Source organism: Melospiza melodia, unplaced genomic scaffold (genome assembly GCF_035770615.1).
Source record: "Melospiza melodia melodia isolate bMelMel2 unplaced genomic scaffold, bMelMel2.pri scaffold_47, whole genome shotgun sequence".
In the NCBI taxonomy this organism is placed as follows: Eukaryota; Metazoa; Chordata; class Aves; order Passeriformes; family Passerellidae; genus Melospiza; species Melospiza melodia.
In genome coordinates, this window is record NW_026948793.1 from 1,062,246 (window position 1) to 1,068,528 (window position 6,283).

General features: G+C 57.1%; 1 pseudogene; it reads right to left on the bottom strand.

Moving 5' to 3' along the window:
- Nucleotides 1-35: 35 nt before the first annotated feature.
- On the bottom strand, nucleotides 36-2,478 carry LOC134413653 (serine/threonine-protein kinase pim-1-like; annotated as a pseudogene).
- Nucleotides 2,479-6,283: the final 3,805 nt, after the last annotated feature.

Below are 6,283 nucleotides of genomic sequence, written 5' to 3' on the forward strand. Positions count from 1 at the left end.
TGCATCACAGTGTGCCTGTGGCTCTCTCCCTTCTTCTACGGCAGATAAATATCCTGCATCCAAGGATGACAGAACAGCTCCTCTAATGAGGGCCTTTCCAAGTCCAGCATGGATAAACACTGCCTGATCAGATCTTGGCACTCTGGCAGAGAAACCAGAAACCACTGGGCAGTTGGAGAAGGCTCCTGTTGGCTTTGTCCCACTATTCCCATGCCCAGGCCATGCTGGATGTGCTCAAAGCTGGGCCTGAACTTTCCCATCAATTCCCTGTTTTGGAGGAGAGCAGGACATGTGCCACCTCCTCAGCAGCTGCCAGTGCAGGATGCTCACAAGCCCGCTGCTGGCTCCCAGCACTGGGATTCCCCCCGTGCCCAGAGATGAGGATCCACCTTGAGAGAGCCGTTGTGGCCGTGAGAGCTGATGGTCCCAGCTGATGTTCTGGCCCCTCCTGAAAGGGTGCTCCCCGCAGACCATCTGGTGCAGCAGGATGCCCAGGGACCAGATGGTAGCTGGCTTGCCATAGTACCGGCCAAAGTGGCTCCATTCCGGGGGGCTGTAGGACAGTGTTCCTATGGAATACAGATGGAGTTCATCAGGGGGATGCTGCTGCTCCCAGAGCCTGGCCCCAGCATCCCTGGGCATGTGGGGGCTGCCCCAGTGGCACACAGGGTGACCCACTGCCCTCTCACCAGCACCTGGGACTTGTGTACAGACTTGGGGTTGGAAAAGAAGCCACTGGTGATGGAAGAGGGAAGTGGAAACCATGGCAAGGCCTGACCATGACAAGGAGGAACCCACTCAGTGCTGGGAAAAACCATGCCTTCATCCTCCCTATCTGCATTGCAGCAAAAAACATTATGAACCCAAAACAAACCAGGTGAGTGAAGCAGTCCAAGCCCTTTCTCACCTGCACACCAAACCGGCTGGGGCACATATTCTGCCCCTGCCTCTCTGCTACCCCCACCAACGGGTGTTTTTGTTGGGCTGCCTGCCCCAGCCCCAGTTCTGGGCACAGTGGTGGGCAAAGGCTGCCACCACAGCTGGAAGTTGGCTCCCCACTCAGCCCTGCTCAAAAGCACTCAGCTGAAATCTCAGTGCCATGAAGGGCAGCAAAAGGGGGAATCCCCACTGCCACATCCAGCTTGGGCTGTGAGATATTGGGCCATGAGATGCCGGGACAGGGAGCACACCCCTGCATGGGCTCACCTGCAAAGTGAGTGTAGGCTGTGTCTTGCAGGTAGATGCCACAGCCAAAGTTGATCAATTTTGCCTGGCTGGTGTCCAGGTCAAGCAGGATGTTCTCTGGTTTGATGTCCCTGTGCAGGACCCCGCAGCTGCTGCAGTGCCGCACGGCCTCCAGCACCTGGCGGAACAGCTCCTGCGCCTCCTCCTGGGGCAGGAACCGCCGTGCCCGAATGAAACGCTGCAAGTCCTGAGAGCGCTCTGGGTGCTCCAGCACCATCACAATGTTGTTGGGGATCTCAACAACAGCAGCTGGACCACACCAGGGAAGCCAGTGGACACCTTAGCCAGCAGCACTATCTACAGGGGTGCGCTGGTGCCGTCGGGCTGCGGGAGGAGCACGATGCCGTCAGTGGGGCTGATGCTGTGCCGTGGCTCGGAGAGCCCTCATCCAGCCCGGGATGCTCTGCGCCCTGCGCTGGCCCCACGCCCGCTCTCCCTCGGGGTGTCCTGGCAGCTCCCACCCTGCCGGATCTCGGCTCATCCCCGGCCGGCAGCCCCAGCTTCTGCTGCTGGTCCCGCTCACTCACCAGCTCGCCCCAGTGCCGGACGTGCTTCCGTGGCACCCTTTTGATGGCCACCTGCAAGCCAAGAGCAGCAGCGGGGTGAGCTCGCCGCCCGCCCTGCCCAGCCCCATCCTCCCTCCGCCTCCTCCGCCTGCACCGGCCGCCGGCCACCGCTCACCGGGGTGCCCTCCGAGAGCCGCGTGGCTGCGAAGACGCTGCCAAAGCCGCCGCGCCCCAGCAGCAAGCCCAGCCTGTCCTGCTCTTTCAGGCCCTGCTGCGCCTTCCCTGCGACCAGGACGCGGCGGTCAGCGCTCGGCCCGGGGCCAGCAACGGCCCCCGAGCTCCCCTCACCCGCCCCGGGCCGGCCATGCCCAGGCGTCCGCTCCCGGGAACGCGGCACGGGAGGCTCGGGGCTGGTGACCGCGCTGCCGAGCGGCGGAGCTCGGGCCGGGGGAGCCGCAGTGGAGGCGGCGGGAGTGGCCGTGCCGCGTGTGTGCTCCGCGGGCCCCGGGAGGAGCCGGGGCCGGGTTCGGGGCCGGGCTCAGGCCAGGCGGAGGCAAAGGAAGGCGATGCCGCCCCAGCCCCAGGCACTGATGCCCGCCCAGCAGCGCCACCGCAGGCACGGCCAGAGCTGGCCCGAGGCGAGACCACGGCGGGGTGGCCGGGGCTGGGCACCGGGCAGCCCTGCCCGGGGTCAGGGGTGGGCCGGGGGTATGGCCCGGCCAGGCATGGGGAGAGAGACTGGGAGAGGAGGGGACACCGGGAAAGGAAGAGTGGGAGAGGGTGCGGGACTCCGGGAGAGGGAGAGGAGAAGCGTGAGGGAGTCAACAAAGGCGCTTCTTTCGGGTTTTTTTGCTGTTTTTGCTGCTTTCCCTGCCGATGCTGCTGCTGCTGCTGCTGCCGCCGCTGCAACTGAAGCTCTGGTGCCGTTTGTCCCTGTGTCTGTTTGTCCGTAGCCCGCTCGCTCCTGCGCTGAGCCCGCACTTCCTTGGGGGTCGCCCCTGAGCCTGTCCAAACATGGGAACTTTGCTGTGTTCAGCCAAGACCCAGAGTCTGGACTCAAGGCAGCGGCACAGGAATCCCCTCGGTCACTGCTGTGCATTTTCCCTGCTGAGGGTCAAACACTATCGGAGCCTGTTCCCTGAACTCATAATTTTTACCTGACCCATGCACTGCATTTACCTGAACAGCACTGCTTTCCATAAAAAAAACAAACAAACAAACAAAAAAAAAAAAAAAAACAAAAAACAGGGGAAGGCAAACTGTGCATATCTCATGGTATTTTAGTGTCTAAAACATGCCAAGTCATGGATCTTAGAGGTGAGATCCATTTGGAATTAATAGACTTCCTAACAAGTCCATTTTCATCCCAGATTCCGCATGAAATGGGAACCCTGAGCTTGTGGAAGTGCCTGAAAGATGCCCTGTTCCTGTGCAGGGACACTGAGGCTGAAGCAGGAGCCTGAGCTCTCTCTGGGGCAGCCTCCTCCCAGCTGGAATTTGTGCCGTGCTGGGAGAGGTGGAGGAGGGGGAGAGCGCTGGCGCTGTGTGGCAGGAGCAGGAGGTTTGGGCCGCAGGACATTCTGTCTGCGCCGCTGCCCCGCAATGGGCGGCCGTGCCCGAGGCTCTGGGCCTGGCCCCGCGTGCGCTGAGCTCCCGACACTGTGGGAGCTCCCCGGGCTGGGCTCAGCTTCCCGCTGGGCCTGGGCAGCAGGCTGGGCTCCAGCTGGGATCAGCAGCAGCTGGAAATACCTCTGCACATCTCCATTTGCTGCTGCTGCTTGGAAGAAGCGATGGAGAGAGTCAAGAGGTTCTGTGTTCTCTTTCTCCTGGTGGATTTTTTCATTTGATTTGACTCTCAAGAGGCAATTTCTGTGATGGCCTCTGTCAGTTGATTCTATTTCAGCAGTGGCAACAGGGCTGTGTTTGAGCACTGCAAATGTTGCCTGTGTGGCTTTAATTCTCCTTGACTTTGTGCTCAGGGATTTGTGAGCATTTCAAGATCTGCTAATCCTGATGCCTGGGACCAAAAGCCTGACTTCAGCTATTGCTGGCCACGGGCTATGTACAAATCACCAACAGGACGAGACTGCTGAGGAACGTGTATCGAGCTGTTTATTTTCCAGCATCAGTCTCATTGCATGGTTATGACAATGGGAAGATGCCAGCACCTCGTGTCCTTGGCAGCAGACAAAGAACTTAATGTTACAACTTAGTTGAAAAGTTTTTTGACCAATCACAAAAAGAAAAAGCATATTGACAGTAGTTCTATCCAACCACTGTAAGCACAGGTTCCTTTGGTTAAAACAATGGTTGCTTGTTTTGTATACAATACCTGCTTGTGAGCCTTTAAACACAATGCACAGATCTCCATTATTAAGCTTAGAACTTCCTAATATCTCTGTGGCTTAGGGATTTATTCTAGACAAGCGTTAATACACCAACCATTGTTCTATTTGTCCTTACTTTCTACTTCTAATATAACTTTTCTGCTAACAAATCTTATGGCTACCGCTTAGCTCTAATCACAGTTCTGCTGTCTCTGAGGCCCGCCTTTTGCAGGTTTCCCAAAACCCTCTGATTTTAAGGATTCCCACATTCACCATCATGAAAGTGCTCAGGGTAGAGCTGATCAAAAAAGGCAATTGCAGTTTAACAGATAAATTTCAAGTGGCAAGCAGAAGAGTGGCAAGACCAGCCGGGATCTCCAATTCACAAGGCAAAGGCAGCAGCAGCCTCCTGCTGTCAGCTCAGGGTGAGTAAAACAGTGCTGAAAACAGCGCTGGAACCCGATCCTTTCTTCCTCTGAGGGCTGGCTTGGGGCAGCACAGTCGGGCCCTGAGCAGTCAGGGCTGTGTGTGGGTGCTGGCTGCTCTGCTCCAGAATTGAGCTGGAAAAAGCCCTTGGGAGCCGAGGCAGGAGCAGGCGGGAAGGGGCCGGCACTGCTGCTGCTCCTGGCCGGGAGCCCCGGCTAGGCCGGGCCAGCGCCCCCTGCGCTGCGGCTGCTGCTGCTGCTGCCAGAGCCGGGCGGGACTCAGGGACAGGGAATGGACACGGGGGGACAGCAAAGGCCTGGCGGCTGCAGGGATGGTGGTACTGGGGCCAGCGCCAGCACAGAGCTTCAGCCCGCAGTTAACCCCGAGGGAAATGCTGGGGAAAGGCTCCATTTCAGCCTTTCTGCACTCGTTGCTGTGAAGGGACTGAAATTAATGGAGAACAAGCAGGACCCGACCCCTTCTCCTTTGGGAGGAGCCCCAGGCCTGGGGCTGTGAGGGGCCATGAGGGGCTGTGAGGGGCTGTGATGGAATTGTGAGGGGTCCTGAGGGGCCAGGAGGAGTTTTTAGGGGCCATGAGGTTCTCTGAGGGGCCATGAAGGGCTGTTGGGGACCTTGGGGGAAGAAGGTCTCTGAGAGGCTTTGGGAGGCCAGGCACCTAATGGAAAAAAGGATCCATTATGACACTGTGGAACCAAGGAGACTGTTTTTTACAGCATAGAAACTTATGGAGTCAAAAGTCCATTGTGACTTTCTGGGGCCTCATGGAACCATGGAGACCATTATGACACTTCAGGACTCGCTGGAACCAAGGGCGGCCATTGTGACACTGCAGAGCCTCATTTAACCAAGGGCTCATTGTAGCACAGCAGGGCATCATGGAATCAAGGGGATCGTAGTGGGGCTCCATGACACCATGGGGACATTCTGACTCTGTGGAACCAAGGAAACCATTGTGACACTACAGGGCTCGTGGAACTAGGAACTCATGTAACAGTGAGGAGCCCAATGGAATCAATAGGCCATTCCGTACTTCAGGGAAACATGGAGCCAAGGTGCCCTGGTGACACTGTGGGGCCTCATGGAATCCTGGAGACCATTATGGCACTTTGAGGCCTTGTTGAATCAAGGGGCTCTGCAGGGCCTTGTGGAACCAAGGAGCTCTTTGTGACACTGCAGAGCCTCATGGCAGCAAGGAGCCAGTGTGACACAGCCACACCCTCAGGAACCAAGGGTCCACTGTGATCGTGGGTAGCCCTAAGGAACCAAGGGGCCATTGTGCCATTGCGCTGTTCCATGAAACCAAGGAAAGCATTTTGACACTGCAAGGCCTCATGGAAGCAAGGGGCCATTGTGCCACTGAACAGCGAAGGAGACCATTGTGGTATTGCTGGCCCTTATGGAAACAAAGATCTGTTGTGATACTACAGGCTCTCATGGAACCAAGTGGACATTGTGATGCTGCAGGGCCCCAGGGATCCAAGAAAACGGAAAAATTCTGATTGGCTTGGCTTGACTGGTCCAGCTGACCTTGTCATGTTGAGAGTTGCTTCTCATCTAGCCCTGGAATTCTGTGCTTTCCTTCTTGTGGAAAAGAACTCTCCTTATCCAAGGGTTCATGGCTGAAATTGGGATTTTACCTCCATATTTGATTAAGTCCAAAGATTGTCCCACATGTAACCTGCCAGAACAGATAGCTCATGATGGCTTGAGCATTTTGGGGGCCACCTTTCATCTGCCTTCAAAACACTGGGGGGCCAA